The sequence below is a fragment of the Aegilops tauschii genome, chromosome 2 (genome assembly GCF_002575655.3).
Source record: "Aegilops tauschii subsp. strangulata cultivar AL8/78 chromosome 2, Aet v6.0, whole genome shotgun sequence".
Lineage (NCBI taxonomy): Eukaryota > Viridiplantae > Streptophyta > Magnoliopsida > Poales > Poaceae > Aegilops > Aegilops tauschii.
Genome location: NC_053036.3, coordinates 216,832,881 through 216,855,832, shown reverse-complemented (window position 1 = coordinate 216,855,832; position 22,952 = coordinate 216,832,881).

Below are 22,952 nucleotides of genomic sequence, written 5' to 3'. Positions count from 1 at the left end.
GGAATGGTCTTGAGGGCAGAAGCCGGGAGGTGCTATTTGGAACTGAAGACTTGACATCCTCTGCAGCTTTTGATTATTTCTTTAGCATCCTCCAAGGCAGTCGGCCAGAAGAACCCGTGGCGGAAAGCCTTGGCCACGAGGGATCTTGAGGCGGCGTGATGGCCGCATTCGCCTTGGTGGATGTCTTTGAGGATTGCCACTCCTTTTTCTGGCTCGACGCAACGTTGGAAGACTCCAGTGACGCTGCGCTTCACAAGCTCCCTGTTGATTATTGTGTATGCTGCAGCTCGTCGTTGCACTAGTCTTGCTGTGATCTCATCAGCAGGCAGCTCTCTGCTGACTAGGAACTTGAGGATGGGCTGGGCCCATGAGGGAGCTGTGACTTCTTCTGCTGTTAATGTGGCCACCATGACTCGGGTGGGTGGGTTGGGTGTTGCATTGGAGTCGACCACCGCTTCTTGTGTCGTTGCAGTCCCCGGGCCGACTGCTGCAGTCCCCGGGCTGGGTTCTGAAGTCCCTGGGCCGGGTGCGACTACGGCAGTCCCCGGGGCAGTCGTCGAAGTCCCCGTGCCGCCTGCGGGATTTCTTGAGCCGGATCCGGCTGTTTCTGGCGCAGACGGTACGAAGATGGAATCCGACTCTGGAGACGGCTTGATGGACGGCTTGAGGAGGCGCTGGAGGGAGACGCCAGTCGGTATGGCTTGTCGGGTGGAGCCGATCCGTGCTAGGGCATCTGCTTGGTCGTTGTCGGCCCTTGGCACGTGAAGGAACTCGCACCCTTCGAAGTATCCGCTCATCTGCTGGACGAGGAAACGGTAGCTTGCCATGTTTGCGTCCTTGGCATCCCAGTCGCCAGATGATTGCTGGACCACCAAGTCTGAGTCGCCGTAGCACAGGATCCGGCGTATGCCGAGTTCTTTGGCTAGCCGGAGCCCATGTACGAGCGCCTCGTACTCGGCCACGTTGTTGGAGGCGGCGAAGTGGATCTGCAGCGTGTACTTGAGCTTGTCGCCTTTGGGAGAGGTGAGGACGATGCCAGCTCCCAAGCCGGTGCGCATCTTGGACCCGTCAAAGTGCATCCGCCAATGGGTGGAGTCGGGAGCCGGCGGTAAGTACTGGGTCTCGGCCCAGTCGACGAGGAAGTCGGCCAATGCTTGCGACTTGATGGCGGTGCGGGGTTGGTAGAAAATCATGTAGGGCGCCAAGGCGATGGCCCATTTGGCCACCCGGCCGGATGCATCCCGGCTGCCGATGATCTCGGCCAGCGGGGCAGTGCACACGACCGTGATGGGGTGCTCTTGGAAGTAGGGCTTCAATTTCTTGGCAGCGAAGTACACCCCATAGCACATCTTCTGGTAGTGCGGGTAGTTTTGCTTTGAGCTGGACAGTACTTCGCTGAGATAGTAGACCGGCCTCTGGACCAGCTGGGCTCGGCCTTCCTCCGGGCGCTGGACCACAACGACAGTGCTGACGACTCGGCTTGTCGCGGCGATGTAGAGGAGCATGGGCTCCTTCTCAGTCGGCGCAGCCAGGACAGGCGGAGTGGTCAACATTTTCTTCAACTCATGGAAGGCTTGGTCGGCTTGATCATTCCACTCAAAGTGAGTGGACTTCTTCATGAGTCGGTATAGGGGGAGGGCCTTCTCTCCTAGTCGGCTGATAAAACGGTTCAGGGAGGCTAAGCAGCCAGTGAACTTCTGCACATCTCGCAGCTTGGTGGGAATCTCCATCCTCTCGATGGCTTTGATCTTGACAGGGTTGCACTCAATGCCGCGTTCGGAGACCAGGAAGCCTAGCAACTTGCCCGCTGGCACTCCGAACACGCACTTCTCGGGGTTGAGCTTGATCTGGAATCGGCGCAAGTTGGCAAATGTTTCCTTCAGGTCTTCCAGCAAGGTATCGCGCTTCTCTGTCTTCACCACAATGTCGTCTACGTAGACGTGGGCATTTCTGCCGAGTTGTTTCAAGAGACATTTCTGCATGCAACGCTGAAAAGTGGCAACGGCGTTTCTCAAGCCGAATGTCATTGTCAGGTAGCAGAAAGCTCCAAAGGGTGTGATGAAGGCAGTCTTCAGGCGGTCAGCCGGGTCCAACTTGATCTGATGATACCCTGAGTATGCATCCAGAAAACTTAACAGCTCGCATCCGGCTGTGGAGTCTGTCACTTGGTCAATCCGTGGCAAAGCAAACTGATCCTTTGGGCAGGCCTTGTTCAAACTTGTGTAGTCTATACACATGCGCCACTTGTTATTCTTCTTCAAAACCAGAACTGGATTGGCAAGCCATTCTGGAAAGAACACTTCCATGATGAAGCCGGCTGCAAGGAGCCGGGCTATCCCTTCTCCCACGATTCTTCGCTTCTCTTCTGATAGTCGGCGGAGGGGTTGCTTGACCGGCTTCGCATCAGCTCGGACATGTAATTTGTGCTCGGCGAAATCCTTCGGGACACCCGGCATGTCCTTTGGGGACCATGCAAAGATGTCTCGATTCTCACGGAGGAAGTCGGCGAGCTCGCCTTCCTATTTGCTGTCCAAGTTCGCCCCAATCACGGCGAACCTCTCCGGGTGGTCCGGGTCTAGAGGTATCTTCTTCGTCTCTTTGGCATGCTGGAAGGAGCCCTGCGCATCACAGTCCTTGGGGTTGGGGGGCAAGGCCGGCTGCTTGCCGGCCATGGCCACAACCCGTTCCAACATCTTCTTCTCTTCTGCCACCACGTGGGACTCGGCCAGCCGGCTGCTGGCCATGGCACACTCGATGGACTTCTTGTAGTCGCCGGCTACCGTGATGATCCCCTTTGAGCTCGGCATCTTCATCTTCAGGTAGGCATAGTGGGGCACAGCCATGAACTTGGCCAACGCTGGTCGGCCAAGTAGCGCATGATAGGGGCTCTCCAAATCCACCACCTCGAACCATATTGCTTCCCGGCGAAAGTGATCTTTGTCTCCGAAGAGAACATCCATTTTGATCTTGCCGATCGGAGAGCAAGATAGGCCGGGTACGATACCATGGAAGACGGTGCGGCTCGGCATGAGCTGCTTTGCTTTGACGTTCAGCTTGTCCATGGTATCGCGGTACAGTATGTTGATACTGCTTCCGCCGTCTATCAGGACGCGGGAAAATCTGGCAGCTCGCCTCTCCGTTGCAAGGGTGACGTCCAAGACCATAGCATAGGAGCCAGGCGAAGGCATCACCTCTGGGTGGTCGGCCTGGCTCCAGCTGATGGGCCTTTCCGACCAGTGCATGAACTCAGCGGTGCTAGAGGCGACTGCGTTTACTTCTTGGTGCTGCCGGCGTCGGCTGCGCTTGTCGTCGACTTGACTTGTGAAGACGACGTAGGCGTCGTGCGCTTCGGGGAACTCGTCTTGGATGGCGCCGACTGCCGGCCGGGCCGCCGGCTACTGGGGAGTTGGAGGCGGCGGGCCAGGAGGCGGAGGCGGCACCATCCCTTCGCCCTTGGTGATGCGGGTGAGCCAGTGGCATTTTCGTGTCGTATGGTTGGACGGCTTCGCGCCGCTGTGGAACTTGCAGGGAGCATCGAGTGCTTGTTCGTAGGAGAAGGACGGCTGCCAAGGCAGCCGGCCACCCTTCTTCTTGGGAGCGGGCCGCTCTTCGGGCTGCTCGTCTTCAATGGTGGCCACCTGCCGACTGGAGGAAGTCGGCATGGGGCCCTTGCGCTTATGGTCGTTCTGGTAGGGGCGCCGGTTATGGTCGCCAGCCGGCGTCTTGGGAGCCGGAGCAACTACTTTCCCCAAGGCGTCCACTCGGAGCTCGGTCTTCATGGAGGAGTCGGCGGTGGCATACTTGTCAGCGGTGATCAGCAACTCATCGAGGGTAGCCGGCTCGTCGCAGAGGAGTCGATGCTTGAGGAGGGTGCCCTCTCGGCACCCGGCAGTGAAATACTCGATGGCCTGGACCTCGTGCACTCCCTCGCAGGAGTTGCGGAGCTCGGCCCATCGCATGAGGTAGTCGCGGGTCGACTCGTTGGGGCCTTGGACGCAGAGGGAGACCTGGCGAGGCTTGGGAGGCCGCTTGTAGGTGCTGGTGAAGTTGCGGATGAAAACTTCGGTGAAGTCCAGCCAGCTGTTGATGCTGTAGGGCTTGAGGCTGTTGAACCATGTGCGCGCCGTGCCTTGCAGCATCAAGGGGACGTACTTCACGGCGACGCGCCGATTGCCGTTGGCGATGCTGACGGCTGTGGAGTAGTCGATGAGCCAATCTTCCGGCTTCACTGAGCCGTTGTACTTGGGTGTGTCTCTGGGGAGCGAGAACCCTTTGGGAAAGGGCTCGTCGCGGATGCGGGGGCCAAAGCATGGCGGGCCGACATCGTCTTCCTCTTCTAGCGCCAAGGATCGAGCAAGGCGGTCGATCCTGTGGCGGGCGTCGTTTTCGCCGACTCCTTCTCGGCGGCCGAGTCGATCGCCGAGAGTCGGATGGGTGACAGGCGGTGGAGTGAGGCGTCTTTCTTTTCGAGGCGGGGGAGGAGGCAGGTTTCCGTGGTGCTCTACAGCTCGAGGGCGGCCATCCGCGTCGCGCTCGATGGTGATGCGAGTCCGGCTGCGGATGGCAGCCAGCTCCTTGTCTTTCTTCTGGCACGCGCTGCTCGCAGTCGGCGAGTGGGACGTCGCGGCGTGCTCCCGGCGCGGGGGATGGCTATTAGCTCGGGCGCCGGCTTCGTGCCGTTCTGCAGCCGCGTCGATCAGCTGCTGGATCCGTCTTGTCATGTAGGGGAGCTCATCGGCTCCCAGCCCATTGAGCTCCTCTGCAGCCGCCTAAGCGGCTCGCAGATTCTCGAGCGGGGTGGCGTAGACGGGGCGATTTGCGCCCAGCATGCTGGCAACGGCTGCACTGCGCTTCTGTACGAAGCCGGCTCGGCTCGGGCCGCTAGGCGACGGCGTCCCGAAGGCGGCGCGGTCGACTTCGCGCTGGTGGGCCTCGGTGAGGCGTCTCATCGAGGCTATCTTCTTGCCCTCCGCGATGAGGGCAAGGCGGCGTGCTTCCAGGGTCTCGGCGTCGGCGTCGGCCGGGAGGGGGACGGAGAGGTCGTGCATCGCCGCTTGCTGAGCATCGCAGACATTCTCGCCCGAGTTGTAGACGTGGCTGATGACCAGCACTTCGGTGACAGTGCTGCTGCCGCTGTCAGCTCGAGGGAGGGGGTCGTCGAAGACCACCACGTCGGAGGAGTAGGCGTCGAGCGACACGGTGTCGGAGTCGATGAGCATCGGGTCGGTGGAGCCGACCGACTCCATGTCCGCAGCAGGCTCGCTGGAGACTTGAAGTTGGTCGAGGAGGCTGACGAAGCGGCTCTCGGGGTAGTCGGTGCCTGCGTCGGACGCAGGCTCGTCGGAGATGCGAGTCTCGCCGAGCAGATCGGCGAGGCGGCTCGCTGCGCAGGCGTCGTCGACGCCTTGCAGCGCGTCGGGGCAGACGCCATCGGGCGCAGCAGGCTGGCTGCGCTCGCGGAGAAGGAAGAGGGTTCCCATCCAGAACAGGTCTCCGGACGATGGTGCACCTGGCCCCACGGTGGGCGCCAAATGTCGGGTGGTTGGTGCGACATATGCCAAGGGATGGCTTATCATTGTGGGAGCCAATAAAACATCGCCGGTGCCTGGAAACGGGATGAGGCGAAGACATGCACGCCGGCGAATCTTACCCAGGTTCGGGGCTCTCCGAGGAGATAACACCCCTAGTCCTGCTCTGCGGGGTCTCCGCATGATCACTAGATCGATGAAGGGTAGCTACAATCGCTCCTAGAGCTGTTGGGTTCAAGGGAGAAGAAGAACAAGGCTAGCTCTTGCTTCTCTCTGTCTATGGTGTGTGTGTGCGCTATGCTTAGAAGCGAACTGTGCTGAGGTGCGAACCCTTTGCATGGGTGCTCCGGGGGGTTTATATAGGCCTACCCCCCGGGGATACAATGGTAATCCGACTGGGAACTGGTCCCAGAAGTCAGTGTCTACGCTGGCCGGCTTCTCCGCCGGCTGCTGGGTCCCGCCGGCCGGTGGGTCCCGCCGGTTGCCGGCTACTTGGTCGACAGGCCGGTCCCACCGCCTAGGATCTTGTCGGCGGCTGCTTACTGTAGGCGCGCCTCTGATGATGAGGGCTTTGTCGAGGTGATCGTGGCTACAGTGGGCCGCCTCGGGGGCTATCACTGTAGCCTCACCTCGTCTTGTCTCCTTAATGGGGCTCCTGCTTCGAGGAAGGGGGTAGCCGGCTTCTGGAGGCCGGCTATACTCTCGGCCAACTAGAAAAAGCCGGGCCGCCTTCACGCCTCTCTCTGGCTGAAGGGGCCCGCAGTCCTTGGGCCGTACAGGAGTGGGTCGTGGATGACGTTGAGGCTAGCGTGGCTACAGTGCCGAGCCGCACAGGTGACATCCCTCCCGTACGGCCTCCTGTAGCCATGCCCGCCTCGGGCTTCGGGGGTCATGGGCTGCACTGTGGCCGTACCCCGTCAGGTCGCTGTTATGTAGGAGTGGTTGTGGTCTTGGCCGGCTTCTAGGATTCGGCGTCCTTCTTGGCCGGCTTCTTGGAGTCGGTGAGGCTGGGTCGCCTTCCGGGAGTCGTCTTTAGTGGTAGCCGGCGAGGGAAGGCGGCCCAATTGCTTGGAGTGCTTTGAAGGCCCAAAGGCCTGATAAATTTTCTGAAGAGCCAGGGGTAGTCGGCTAGGCTACCCATGGCCATTTACACCGACATGATGGGTGGAGCAGTGCTAATTACGACACGAACCACGTAGGCTGATCGTGGTCGTCATAAAATGGAGAAACTATAAGCATGATGAGTATAGTGTTGACCGTGGCAGTGCGATGGCAGATCTGAAGCTGCAAACCGCGCAAAGGGTAGTTGGCAACCGATGTTTGCTTTGAAATAACAACTAAGATTTGGTATGGACAAGAAAGTAAGTCAACAAGTGACAAAGAAATGCAATTCTGATGTCTCTCTATATGTCGCGACATGCATTTGGAAACTCAAGTAGGACCTTTAGCTAACCAATTAAATGTGTCTGTTAACTAATATCAGTATCATATCATAATCATATTTGAACAACTAAGCTTTGGAATTTTGAGTGTTGTGTTGTTTAGCTTGAAGGGTGGAGTAATGCTAGTACGACATAAATCACCTACGCAGATCATAGTAGAGTAGATAAAAGGGGAAAACCCTAAGCATTAAGAGTAAAATCAGGAAAGTGGAACTAGCTGGACCAGTGGGTGGTGCACATGCTTTTCGAAACGAATATAGGAACATTAGGTGACCAATTAAACGTTCTCTGTTTTAATAATATGAGCATCATATCAGATTCATATTTCAACACCTAAGCTTTGGAATTATGAGTGGCATGTTGTTTCACTTGATGGGTTGTGGTCTTGAGGAGCAGTGCTAGCACGACACGAAGCACCTACAATGATGGTTGTGAATATAAAGGGGGGAAACCATAAGCTTTCCGAGTATAGTGACCGTGCCTTGGCAGATCTGAAGGTGCAAACTGGATAAAGCTACTTTGCAAGCAATGTTTGCTTTCAACTAGCCACTATGATTTGGTACGGACAAGAAAAGTACAGTAAGCAATTTACGATCTATTTTGCAGGTGAGATCAATAACTTAAGCACATACAGAAGAATACCACCTCTCTTGCGACGCCGTGTAGGCCCCTGCTGGTACGTTGAGGGTGCTGTGGGTGCGATGGCTATCGGTAGCAGGGAAGAAGACTTTAGATGGCAGACGGTCGGGTCGGGGGATAAACCATGTTGCCATGGACGAGGCGGTAACGACAAGGTGGAAGACAGCACCGATGAAGCGAGAGGACGCGATGAAAGGATCCTGGTCCGGCACCGTGGATGAGAGACGTCCATCTCTTGCAGTGGACGATGGGTTAGGGGTAGCGGCTCTGGTAAGTTGGAGGATGGGGTGGCGGACGGAGGAGGCTGGCCGAAGTGGGGAGGTAGTTGTGGCGCCGACGGTGTATGAATGGGGAAATGGAGGGGGAGGGGGAATCTCAAACTTTGGGACGCGCTTGTCTAAAATGTGGGAAAGTTACGAACTTATCCCCCGTTTAAAATTTCGTACATCATGTCGGTTGGGGCTAGAACAAGTAACAAACAAGCATTCGAATCAAGCAAGACAGCAAAGCAGACAATTGAACTATTTGTAATTTTGTAGGATTACAAGTTGAGGGCAAAAGCCAAGAAAGCAGCCCACACGCATTACATTTCACATGTACTAAAACAAACTGGCTTACCATATGTTGTTGTGAAGCCTCGCTGTTGTTGCAATGTTCTTTGAAGATATCGTCAGCATCCCGTGGTTGCAAATCTAGTTGTTGTAGTTTATTCTGCACCCTCTATTTAGGTAAAATTAATTTTAATCGCATGCACTTGTTTGAATTGTTCATCAATGGTTCATCTAAACTAATGAAAGAAGGGTGTGTGCTTACACGACAATATATGTGCTTCACTCTATTTTTATGCTTGTTCGAGGTGCCAGCCCAAAAGAACAAATATTTTGCTTGATGGGGTTGGCATCTCCATAATTAATAGAAGCATCAAATTAGTCATGCAACTTGGGAAGATCAAGAACACACACAAAAGTAATGAATAGAGGCTCGGAGCAGTGATGTAATAGCTAGCATCAAAAAATGTAGGGTAAAATGAACAAAAAGCAGCGGAACCACATGCTAGTTTGTTGATGTGTAAATAAGCATAGAGAACATGAATCAGTCTGATGGAACCAACAGGTGGCATTAGAACAACACCATTATCATAAATATAGCATGAAAGAAGTAAAATAGTAGGCAGTGATATATAGGAAGTACAGTAATACTTAGGACAAAACTAAAGCATTATAACTATATGTGCACTGGTTTGTAATTTAGCACATGTAACATGTTCACTGCGAGAAGTATGGCCCTACAGGTGCAAGAAGAATAATGTGTCTCATGAAAAATTGAATCATGCCCTGAAGAAATTCAAAGGTGAAGTGCTTATGCTAAGAAAGTGAACGTAGGCGCCGGCCGTTGGATAATAGTACCAGATTCTTGGCGGCGTATGGGTATCGTTGTCATACTTGATAGCTAAGTATCGTCGATGGTGCTCGTGTTTCAGTTGAATTTGGGCCTACTGTCACCGTTGCAGAAATGGCTCTGGTGCTTCGGTTGTGGCACCTGTCGACATACAAGAAAGCTCATCTGTGGTAAGTGAACAGTTGCACGATAAAGAAGAGAAAAACCGAAGGAGTACAAATTGAAATAACCTGATGAGGCTGCGGCGTCAGTAAAGCAGGGCCGGTGGAGTTGAATATGGCGTCCATGGAGCGGGTCCAGTGCAGTGGACGAAGGCTTCGGTGGGCGCAGTGTACAGTGCTTTCGGTGAGGCGGATCTGTTGCGGTGGATGAGGGCTTGTGTGATGGGCCAGTGATGGGGTATACGAGGGATTAAGTGAAGGGCCTACACTATGGTGGACAAGGGCGCCGGTTAAGCAGATCCGGTGCGGTGGACCATGATGGCGGTCAAGGAGATCTGGAGCGGTGGACAAGCCAGTCGCTGAAGCGGCTCCGGTGAAGTGGTGAGTTGGCAGTTGGCGGTTCCAAGGTGCGGAAGGTACTTCCGGTAGGGTGTGAGGTCCACCGTCGTGGTGGAGAACTAGATTCGGCGGCTTGCCGTGGTTGGGGGGGTCGGGGAGGGGAAGTGGACGGGCTCTAGGGAAGAATGTTGTGGGCAGAGGGGAGAAAACAATGGAGTTACCAAAGCAGCCCTTTTCCGCTCATGTGGCAGGGGTAAAACAGGAATATCGCAGGGCTAAACTTTCGGGCGCGAGATATTTCAAAGTGATCGGGAAGTATGAAAGCTTTTGGCGCCTGAAATTATAAGTGTTCTGCTCTTGTACGGCCGACTATGATATCATGGACGAGAATATATTTTTTTTGCACGCAAAAAAGTGCAAGTTTTGAAAATCAATGTCTCCATCTCGAAACTTAGATTGTCCATTCAATTCAAATATGGATCACTGAGCTAGTACAAGAAAATACCATCATACGGTCCAATTCAAATGAAATTCCAAATGTGTTTATCCTAAATATGATGACAAAAGCAAAAATGTGTATGTGTATGAATAAAGTGGATGATTACAAAGTTTGAACATGCCCATATGTGTATATCTCTAGGTTTGATATATGAATTTGAAATCACAAAATCCCGGCTTGAAAAATGTACCTCCGTTTAAATGAATTACAAAAGCTAATGATGGAGTCGAATTCCAAAATTCCAATCTTAGGTTCGTAATTCTGGTACATCAAGGTATATCACGCATGTTCAAAAGTATCGTTATCTCATAGTCCAAACTGTGAAACAAATTGATCAACCATGAGTGCACACACTATTGACCATATATATCTCAATTATGCTAAAGTCCCTCAAATATAGACACCTCATTCTTTATATCAAGCCAAACCCCCCCCCCCCGTCGCCCCCATAGACAAGTCGTTCTCTCCCCCAGACAAGAACACACGAGCACATTAACACCCCCCTCTCTTCTAAAGTCCAGACCCCAATATAGTTCTCTATCACTTTGTCTCTCGAGCATGCACACATATCTTCCCCCACTCTCTAGGTCCCCCGGCATCTCTCTTTCCCAAGCACAGGCACTATGTAGAGTGTATCTTTGCCATACACACAAAACGTTACCCCCAAACGTCTATCTCCCAAGTTATGTGGTTCTCGCACATTCACCTCACACACCACCCCCACTGCAAAGAAGCAAACTTTGTCTCCTTGTGCACCACTCTCCTCTTTCTATCTCTCGCACATGCGGACCCGCCCCAGCTCCTTCCCTGTATACATATATGCTGTGACTCTTTCCATAGCTCCCTCATGTATCATAGTTCTCAATCTCGCACGTTGTTCTCTACACCATCTATTCTAGATCTCTCATGAAGTGCCTATCACACACACGATGACTCTCTTCCCTTGCGTCTCCGTACATAGGCAAATTTCGAACAACATCAACATTGTCTCCCTATCTATATGCCACTTCTACACACAAACGACCCCTCTCTCCCCCTCTCTTCCTCTCTCTCTCTCCATCGCTAGCTCTCTCTCTCTCTCTCTCTCTCGCTCTCACACCCCTCTCCCACACACACTTGATCTCTCTTTGAAATAGTCTGCTCCCCGCCCGCACCCATGCTATCGCGCTACTACACATGCCTTTGTCTCTCTTTGACACACATGTCACACCATTCCCCTTCCCTTATACTAGGTTTACATCATTAGTGGTCTCTCTACTCCACATACACAAACTCCCTCTCACACACAAACGCGCGCACAAACACACACAGACACACACAGACACGCACAAACACCCACATATATGGATCCTTGTTTTAAGACACACACCCTTGCATATTCTCTCCAGCTCTAGGTATGTTTATGTCCCCCAATCTCTAGCTCAGATGCACACCAAAATTCCCCATCTCTCTAACTCACACATCTCTCCCCATGTCCGCATGTGTATCTCACACACTCACTCTCTGATTATGTCTATGTGTCTCCACGTTACACATCACAAAGCCCCATGTACATGTCTCTCTCTATCCTCCACACACATAGACACCAAGAATCTCTTATCATTGCCTCAGTCTCTACACATATCACACACGCATACTATCTCTCTCTCTCGCAAACACGCTCAACAAGGGTTTCCCCGTGAATAACTTACCGTCTATTCATCAACAGTCGTGGCCGTATGGCAAACACGAGACTTGAAAAAGAATAAATCTACACGTGCGTAGACCACCTAGTATGACTATTAGTACTAGAGCAAGTCAAAAGCTTGCCACCGTCACCCCCTCCTTGTCGGCGACGGGAAAACCTTTGTTTTACACAGTCGAGAAGTCATTGTGCTAAGGCCCCACATGCTGAGTCGTTGAATAGAATGTAGATCCTAGTTTACGGAAACAAGTATCGATAATACGTTTGTATCTCCATACTTATATTTCTTCTCTTATAAAAAAACCGAGTTGGTGATGATGGTACGCGTGCCATCTTGCAATATAGACTGTCCGATCTATATCTGACGGATAGAAATTAAACTAAAAGATACTCGCACCTCTCTCCACATTTGCAGACAAGGCCTTCACTCGTTCATCCTTATCTCCAACAAGCTGATTGTTGAGCAATTAAAAAAGGAAGCCTATGGAACAAACTGGCATGGTGGTCGCTGCCGGCGTCGTCCATCCCCATGCCTCCGCTCAGTCCGACCACCAATCACCACCACGCCCCACTCCTCTTCACCTTATCTCCTCTTTCTCGAGATATCATTAGTTTTTTACACATGGGACTACTCCTGCATGGGTCAATCACAGCAAGTGTTTTATAATAAAAAATGCATCTTGACGTTCCGTGCGATCCACGAACATCTTGCTAGTACTCCTACAGAAGACTAAGTTGATGATGACGGTGTCTCTGCCATCCGTCATTTCTGACCATTAGATCTACATCTAATGACTGCGAGGTAAGTTGTTGCTTTTCTCACCAACATCCCACTTCTATACCAATTTGCAGAAAAACCCATAATTAGTATCTTAAAACCAACCACATCCCTCCCTCACCTCACCAAAACAGCCCAAGGAATATATTGTGATTGAAACATAATATATCTCTAGTGATATATGTATATCAAAATTAGAGTGTTTTGTATCAAGTTTGTGAAATAAGTATTATTCTAATTATAATCCGTTGCAAAGCACGTGAACATTGCTAGTATTTCCAACCATCCACAAAATGCTAGTATTTCCATAGTTTCGAGCTTTCCATCAAGATATTAGTCACTCATGGTTGATATTTAGTTTCAATCACATACACATAGGCACTATGTAACTAGCCTTGCTTATTGGCTTCCAAAGCTTAAATTTCACTCCTACTTACAGTATGTAGCGTATTTAACAAAAAACTACCACTTTCACCCAGCCCTAGGAAGAAACTATTGTACAAAAAATAGCAAAAACATACCCAAAATTTCTTAATCCGCGCCAAAAACTACTACCTAGTGCCGATTAGGCTCATTTAAACCCGTTTATGACAGGGTTGGCCCACACGTCCGTGCTAACGAGGCAGCTTAAAGCAACACATTTTGTTTGACCATGTCACAGCCCTAGAATTGCTTGTAGTTAATTGCATGAAAGCATTCATGTCATCATGTTTAATTCAAATGAATTTGAATTGGGGATGACTAAACCCTAGCACCAAATGAATTCAACTAGGTTCAAAATAAAAATATTTTCATTAAACCCAAAATGCCCTTCAAAAATGTTCATTATCTATGGAAAAAGGTTAAAACCTTTACCAGAGGTCATGCACATTTTTCCAAGGGATTTATGGTCTTTGAATTAATTCAAACATATTTGAATTGGAGCTATTTGAATGCTATATATATTTCAGATGCTCCAAAAATGTTGGAAATTGTTAAGGGTCACTGGAATAATTCAGAAGTCACCCATAATTATTTCCAGGATTTTATGAAATGGTTTAGTATTATTACTAAATCAAAACAGAGCAAAATAAATAGAAAATAGAAAGAAAAATAAAGGCAACAGGAAACCTACCTGGCCCCAAACCTACCTGGCGGCCCACTTACCTGGCCCAGCCCACCAGAGCTGCCACCGTCTCCCACCTCGCGCCAGAAGGATGCGAGGCGTGTGGCCACCGCGCGTGGGCACGCGCCCGAGCCACCTCCTGCTTCCGCCGCTTCTAGAGCCAGCCCCGAGTGCCACGCACTCCCTCTCGACGCACTCGCTCTCTCCCTGGACCCCCTCGCCCTCCTCTGCTCTCTCCCGCAGCACCACCGAGCGCGTTCGCCGCCGCCGCTCGCCGTAGCCATGGACACCGTACGTCGTTCACGTGGCCACCATCGATGAGACGCCGCGATTCCGTATCTAGGAGCTCCGCCATCGATCGGGAAGTCACCTCGACGTAGATCGTGAGCCCGGGCTCCCTGAAGAGACGCCATCGAGCTCGACATCATCTCCCTCTACACCGCCAGTCGCCATCGCCGATTCGCCGCCTCCATCGCACCCCCGAGCCCACTGATCAGCCCTGCGTGTTCCCTGTGAGCTCCTGATCTTCCCCCTCTGCTTTCCCCCTCCGTTCCTGTCCGCTAGCCTGTCCCGCCGACGCCGTAGCTCCGGCCACCGCCATGGCTGATGCTCTGCTTGCTGCGGAGCTCGTTCCACCTTTCACTGCTGTCCGTCGAGCTCCGGGTAGCCCAGCGACGCTGGCCAGCCTCTCCTTTGGATTGCTAGTGCACCACAGCACCCTGCCCGTACACGGCCGAGCTCCGGCCGCCGCTAACCTCGCTGCCGCCGCCGCAACAGTCCATCCCCGGCAGCCACGCAGCCTCCCTAGATGCGCACGGGCCTGGGCTTCCCACTAGTGCCCTCAGCGCGCTCTGCCGCTGCCCTAGCGCCACTTCGGCGAGCCGCCGCCGCACGGTGTGGTCGCTGTCGTTAGGCCGCCGGCTAACCACGCCATTAGGGCCTAACCACACTGCTAATTACACAACGCAGTCACTAATAGCGGGCCCCGCGGTGGGTCAAATCCCAGTCAACACGGGATTAACTTCCAGTTAACTCTAAGCCAATGACATGTGGGTCCCAGCCATCAGGGTTGACCCTGTTGACCCTGCTGACGTCAGCCTGACGCCTTGCTGACGCAGTGTTACATTTTCTGGAAGTAGTTTAATTTTGAATAGCCAGGAAATTCCAGAAAATGTTTAAAACTTCTAAAAATCATAGAAAATCAACCGTAACTCAGAATGAAATAAATAATATATGAAAAATGACCAGAAAATCCAAAGAATCTGAATATGGCATTTTCATGCATGTTAGAACAACTTACAGCTGCTGTTTAGGACAAATCATATAAGTGGCATTTAAGAAAGCACATATGGAGTTTGAATTTGAACCTAGTGTTCAAACCAACTCCATCTAACTTGCTGCTAGTGGCATTAACCCAATCAACAGCATATTGTCATGTCACATTCATGCATCATATTGTTGCATTGCATTGATTGTATTTCTTCTCTGTTGCCGGTAATTGTCCCCTCTCAGTAGACGTTGCTTCGACGATGCGATCGATGACACCTATGAAGAGCTATACTATCTTCGGAAGTGTCAGGCAAGCAAAACCCCCTTGTTCATTCCGATACAATCCCACTCTCTCGCTCCTGCTCTCTTTTAATGCATTAGGACAACAACATTTCATCTGTTACTTGCTGCGGTAGTTGAACCCCTTTCCTCTGCATGACCTGTCATTGTCACAGTAAATAGATGAAACCCACTAGCATGAGTAGGAGTTGTTTGAGCCCTGCTGTGCCTACTCATTCATGCTTGTTTGTCATGCCTGCTATTGCTTAGAGTTGTGTCAGGTCTGATTCATCGGGAATGAATTGGAAAGTTGTGCACATGTCCTACTGTGTGAGAGCTAAGTATGTGAACACGATTTGGTAAAGGTAGCGGTGAGAGGCCATGTAGGAGTACATGGTGGGTTGTCTCATTGAAGCCGTCCTCAGGAACTGAGTTCTGTGTTTGTGATCCATGAACAGTTACTACCACACATTGGGTTCCGGTAACTCGACCCCTCTCGGCTTATTAACCGCCTCGATCTCTGTCCAGGAGTTGCAACTAGTTTCTGGTGTTTGTAGGTTGTGTTAGTAGTCTACCAAGTGGTACCCGGTACAGGTGGGCTTGGGACAGACTAGGCACCGTGGCAAGGTGTACCAAGCGTAGATCCATCCGTCGAGGTGGGCTTGGGAACCCTGCACACATCGTTTGGGGCCGTGAGCCACACCACGGCCGGATCTTCTTGCGGATGGAACCCGAATAGGCGGTAAACCTGGACGAGAGACTTGTGTGGTTAGTCAGGTCGTGGCCGACTCCCTCGCCAGGCTTCCGCTTGAAGGTTGCCGAGGTACACGACGTGTACATGGTGGTAAGTGGCGAGAGCGTGTGTGACGAAGTACACCCCTGCATTGTTAATATGATCTATTCGAATAGCCGTGTCCACGGTAAAGGACTTCTGGGTTGCCTATAACAGTTCATAGACAAGTGAAAGTGGATACTCTAAAATGCGCAAGATAAGCGTGAGTGCTATGGATGGCCTTCTCGTAGGGAGACGGGAGCGGATCCATAGTGGTGTATTGATATGGTGAATATGTGGACTCGTGTGCGCCACCTCAAAAGAGTTACTTGCAGTCATAGTTTAGGATAGCCACCGAGTCAAAGCTGGCTTGCTGCAGTTAAACTCCACCACCCCCTTTTGATACTGATGCATATGTAGATAGTTCTGATGTAAGTCTTGCTGGGTACAATTGTACTCACGTTTGCCTATTTTATGTTTTGCAGAGAGACGTCAGTCTCGCTAGTAGTTCTGTGTGGACTTTGACGTTTAGCTTGATACCTCAGCTACGATCTTGTGCCCTCGGCAGGATCTGGTAGATAGTCAGGCTTCTCAGCCTTTTTCATTTGTAGATGTCTGTACTCAGACATGTTAAGCTTCCGCATGTGCTTTGACTTGTATGCTCTGAATGTTGGGTCATGAGACCCATGTTTGTAATATCTGGCTCATCGGAGCCTAATGAATAAGTACTTGAGTCGTAGAGTTCTGTTGTGATGCCATGTTGTATTTACACATATCGAGCATATTGTGTGTATGATTGAAATTCTTGGTATGTGTGGGATCCGACAACCTAGTTGTTTATCCTTGGTAGCCTCTCTTATGGGGAAATGTAGTCTTGTGCTTCCATGAGCCATAGTAGTCCGCTACAGCCGGGTTCACCGGAGTCCTGCTAGCCCAGCACTACTGCTCCGGAACACTTGACTGGCCGGCATGTGATTCACTTCGTTCCTGTGTCTGTCCCTTCGGGGAAATGTCACGCGGTGACATCCGGAGTCCTGCCTAGCCTGCTACAGCCCGGGTTCCCAGAGTCCTGTTAGCCCAGTGCTACAGCCCGGATTCACACGCTGCTGACCGACATGCTCGATGTTGATTCATGTATGCCTGTCCCCGTAAGTTAGTACCACTTTGGGTACACGACTAGTCATGTCGGCCCGGGTTTTCTGTCATATGGATGCTAGCGACACTATCATATACGTGAGCCAAAAGGCGCAAACGGTCCCGGGCCATGGTAAGGCGACACCCGTGGGAATGCCGTGCGTGAGGCCGCAAAGTGATATGAGGTGTTACCGGCTAGATCGATGTGACTTGGAATCAGGGTCCTGACAGCTTTGGTATCAGAGCCAGGTTGCCTGTAGGATTACCAAGCCAAACTGGTCGAAGTTGAGTCTAGAAATGCTTTAGTTATATAAGGGAATTGATTGTGGAAGGGAACGTAAGGCTCTTTTTACTCCTTTACCTTATAGCCTTCTGATCTGAGTCATCCTCTTCTCTTCTACGGGGATTAAGAACTAGGCTTCTCATCTTTCTATTAGGATCACGTGTTACTAATCCGTAGACTCGTAGGATTGTTGGTCTGAAGCCTCAGTTCAGTTTCTACTACTTCCATGTGTTGACAGTTGATCTCGGAACCTTGATATTGTGATTCTGAGTGGTTATGCCACTATTTTGCAGGATGTCTCAAATCCTTTGAGCATTTACAGCCGTTATGCTGTCCGAGTCATCATAGGCTTCTAAATAATCTGACGCATTTGCAAATCCCTTCTTTCCGTTCTCGATGTTCCTTTGGGCCAGATTAACCACACTAATCGTTGAGTTGAGGTACTCTGTTGCCTTGACATATATGTTGGAGTTATTATTATGACCCTAGGTGTCTTAGAGGACCACTTAGTAATCTAGCAATGCTTTGCATTCCCAGTGTGCGGATTCTGGCCATTATTCTTGAAAGCATCCCGTGATGCCATTTAGTTAGTAGGCATTCTATTTCTGGGTTCTTGAACCCAAGATTCACTCTACTTAATTCGTGTAGCTAGTGTTTGCTTGTTCCTTTAGGATATTAGTAACTGTTGTGATAGTCTTCGAGGTCCGTGGTATATCGTTCTTCCAAATACCATGAACCATTCTTGGCAGGAGTTCTTTTGAACCAAAAGATCACAACCAGGGCGCTCTTGAGGAGTACTCCATTCATATTGTGACTCTGCTAGTCCTTCCTCCTCTGCATGGGTTATCCAGAAGAAATATGTTGAATTTGTTCGACATACTAATCCATGCATCCACAACTCAGAAAAACATATGTTCCTTTGGGTTGTCCCTCTTTAGTTATTTTCTGGCCTTCGTCTATCAATTGATAGTCAGGACTAGTTGAGCATCTGGGTTATCGATGCCTATTATTCTTGTGGTCCGTCAAGCCATTCTATTCCGGAATGACTAGGAGAAACAAACTCCAGTACCTCATCCATTTCGAGGATTGGGTCAAAGCAATTGTATTCCGCAGACCAAAATGCCAATCCAGCTTTTGCTCTGCTCTACCTTGGAGCGTTACCATCTTTATGTCAAGAGTGTCATGAGAATTGCACCACCTCTTATGAATTCTTGACGCGGTGATACTTCTCGCCATCATTATTCATTCCTCGGTCCCGTGTTGTCACAACCGGAATACCGACAAGTGAACCGTGATGTGTGAAATTAATACTCTGAGCAACTCGTTGCTTGGTAGTTAATGGCAATACTCTCATTCTTAGCATGCTGGTTATTGAATCATCATCCTACGATTGATCGTGCTACCTAGTCCTTATTTTTGGTGCACTCTTCAATCAATGAGTTAGGGTTTTGTCAAACCCTTGCTCAGTTGATCATATCGTCTTGCCCTGAAAAGCAAGATTGTTCTCGAGCTTAGTAATATATCGGTGGTTCGTGATTTTCCAAATATCTTCTCAGAAGTATAACCAGGTTGTCACCTGACCGCTATGTTAAGCTCGTGATCAAATGGTTTTCCTATAAACCACTCTTTCTCCCAGAATCTGTGTTGGATACCTTGAGCTAGTTGGTTAAGCTAAACAACAACTTGGAGAGTTGGAAGATAAAAGCTTGCTTGATTTAGTTCTTTCCAAAGGATATCTCTTGTGTGTGTGTTTGTTGTAGAAAGATGATTTCTTCATCGATTGGTCCTCGTGATCAATTAATGGACCTATCATCTTAACCAAACTTTGATTTGAGCATGGGCTATTATCAAATCAAATTAGAACCAACGATGTTCATAATGTTGTCTTACTCGTGGTTGATTCCTCGAGCATACACCATTACATTCTTTTGGTCTGACCAATGCTATCATCATGTTCACATGATGGTGGAAGTCCAGTGATATGGAAATTCCGATGAGTTGCTGTTAAGCCCATCAGCAGCATTTTGTCTCCTCCATGATTCGTGTTGAACATCCAGCTAGTGTTGGGAAATTGTGTAAGCATTTTCTTCATGCTCTGTTCATGAAGTATATGTTTGGATGAAAGTAGTGACTTCCTCGAATTCATGTGCATTTGGTGCAAGTTGTCGCCGTGAGTTCGAGAAAGATTGTTTTTGCTTCCTTCGGAATCATCCCTAGTCAGTCATGCATGTGCAGAGTATACCATGGTTTGGTAGATTAATTACCTCCACTCCATATGCATTCCGTAGCACACCAAGCCCCTGATTGACTTGTTCAAGGAAGAGGAGTCTATGCTTGGGATCTAATCCATGGACTTGCGTAAAGACTTCGATATCCTTGATGAGGGTTCCCCACCGGAACTCGGTAGTGTTTCATTGTAAGACTACTATGTGGTCATGCTTGTCTGGGACAGCGTGCCCACATGTATGTAGCAGAACCAGCTCATGTTTTGGAGCTTGCTACCGTAGCTCATTTCCCGAGAATCTCGCAACGTCATCTCGTCGATTTGTGTTGCAAACCTTCATTTTCTTCTAGACTCGATGAGTCTGGAATATCCTGTTACCAACTAGATCTGAATCTCAGGCACATATGACGGTTGGAACTTTTCCAAGATTATGATGTAGGTTCCGACAAGGTTGATGTTCTGGCCGACACACCTAGCCGGAAGATCTATCATTGTAGTATCTTGATTGAGCTATTTAACCATCTTCTCCATGAGGATTTAGTGCAACTTATTCTAGAAGTTGATCCTCAGGGGTCCTTGTGCTCTCGGTTTCCTCGATTATGCTAGAACCATTCAACGGTGGAATCACTCTCGTTGAGTTATCCCTAGTTACCAGAATCATACCCAACATTTGCATTTTGTTCCCAGCTTGCACCTCAGTAATTACTGTTTAGGATCATCTTCAAAAGTGGTCCTACTATGGGTCCCATCCATCCCGGATGATAAGCAAAATCATCCATGGTGTTGTCTTCAACAAGGTAGTCCACATCATTCCTTCTAGTATGAGTATGCCATTCTTTCGAATTCGTTCACACGATCGTTTGTGATTGCCTTAGGCTGGTATAAAGAGTTTCAATGATCTCTGAATCAAAAGTAATTCTTTTTGCCACTTAAGGGAATATTTCTACGAGCCACCTTCCCTAAGGTGCCCGTTTATGGAATCATAGCAATTATTTCATCGCTATCTTGAAACCATTCACCATCTCCTCAAGCGTGGAATTGTTGCCTACCAAATTGAACCCCGTCTTCTGTTCTTCCATCCCTCCTGAAGTGTGTTTGAACATCTCAGCTAAAGAGGTATTCTATGCCTCATTCCGTGAGTTGATCGTCAGTTGCTCGATCCTCGAGAAGATCAATTCTTCTAGAGTTTCCATTTCTTCTCGTGGTCATGTTGAGTGGAGTTCTCAAGCAAGATGTCAAGATCAAGATGATGCAACGAATCAACATCTTCGAGAAGGGAAGTTGGACCGTGAAGATCGTGTTAGCCTTGTGTCCCCTCTGTCTTCTTACCTCACGTCTCGAATCTCGGGACGAGATTCTTGTTTAGTGGGGCTGAGCTGTCACAGCCCTAGAATTGCTTGTAGTTAATTGCATGAAAGCATTCTTGTCATCATGTTTAATTCAAATGAATTTGAATTGGGGATGACCAAACCCTAGGACCAAATGAATTCAACTAGGTTCAAAATAAAAATATTTTCATTAAACCCAAAATGCCCTTCAAAAATGTTCATTATCTATGGAAAAATGTTAAAACCTTTACCAGAGGTCATGCACATTTTTCCAAGGCATTTATGGTCTTTGAATTAATTCAAACATATTTGAATTGGAGCTATTTGAATGCTATATATATTTCAGATGCTCCAAAAATGTTGGAAATTGTTAAGGGTCACTGGAATAATTCAGAAGTCACCCATAATTATTTCCAGGATTTTATGAAATGGTTTAGTATTATTACTAAATCAAACCAGAGCAAAAGAAATAGAAAATAGAAAGAAAACTAAAGGCAACAGGAAACCTACCTGGCCCCAAACCTACCTGGCGGCCCACTTACCTGGCCCAGCCCACCAGAGCTGCCACCGTCTCCCACCTCGCGCCAGAAGGACGCGAGGCGTGTGGCCACCGCGCGCGGGCACGCGCCTGAGCCACCTCCTGCTTCTGCCGCTTCTGGAGCCAGCCCCGAGTGCCACGCACTCCCTCTCGACACCCTCGCTCTCTCCCTAGACCCCCTCCCCGTCCTCTGCTCTCTCCCGTAGCACCACCGAGCGCGTTCGCCGCCACCGCTCGCCGTAGCCATGGACACCGTACGTCGTTCACGTGGCCACCATTGATGAGATGCCGCGATTCCGTATCTAGGAGCTCAGCCATCGATCGGGAAGTCACCTCGACGCAGATCGTGAGCCCAGGCGCCCTGAAGAGATGCCATCGAGCTCGACATCGTCTCTCTCTACACCGCCGGTCGCCATCGCCGATTCGCCGCCTCCATCGCACCCCCGAGCCCACTGATCAGCCCTGCGTGTTCCCTGTGAGCTCCTGATCTTCCCCCTCTGCTTTTCCCCCTCCATTCCTGTCCGCTAGCCTGTCCCGCCGACGCCGTAGCTCCGGCCACCGCCATGGCTGATGCTCTGCTTGCTGCGGAGCTCGTTCCACCTTTCACTGCTGTCCGTCGAGCTCCGGGTAGCCCAGCGACGCTGGCCAGCCTCTCCTTTGGATTGCTAGTGCACCACAGCACCCTGCCCGTACACGGCCGAGCTCCGGCCGCCGCTAACCTCGCTGCCGCCGTCGCAACAGTCCATCCCCGGCAGCCACGCGGCCTCCCTATATGAGCACGGGCCTAGGCTTCCCCCTAGTGCCCTCAGCGCGCTCTACCGCTGCCCTAGCGCCACTCCGGCGAGCCGCCGCCGCACGGTGTGGTCGCCGTTGTTAAGCCGCCGGCTAACCACGCCATTAGGTCCTAACCACACTGCTAATTACACAACGCAGTCACTGACAGCGGGCCCCGCTGTGGGTCAAATCCCAGTCAACACGGGATTAACTTCCAGTTAACTCTGAGCCAATGACATGTGGGTCCCAGCCATCAGGGTTGACCCTGTTGACCCTTCTGACGTCAGCCTGATGCCTTGCTGACGCAGTGTTACATTTTCTGGAAGTAGTTTAATTTTCAATAGCCAGGAAATTCCAGAAAATGTTTAAAACTTCTAAAAATCATAGAAAATCAACCGTAACTCAGAATGAAATAAATTATATATGAAAAATGATCATAAAAATCCAAAGAATCTGAATAATGCATTTTCATGCATGTTAGAACAACTTACAGCTGCTGTTTAGGACAAATCATATAAGTGGCATTTAAGAAACCACATATGGAGTTTGAATTTGAACCTAGTGTTCAAACCAACTCCATCTAACTTGCTGCTAGTTGCATTAACCCAATCAACAGCATATTGCCATGTCACATTCATGCATCATATTGTTGCATTGCATTGATTGTATTTCTTCTCTGTTGCCGGTAATTTTCCCCTCTCAGTAGACGTTGCTTCGACGATGCGATCGATGACACCGATGAAGAGCTATACTATCTTCCGAAGTGTCAGGCAAGCAA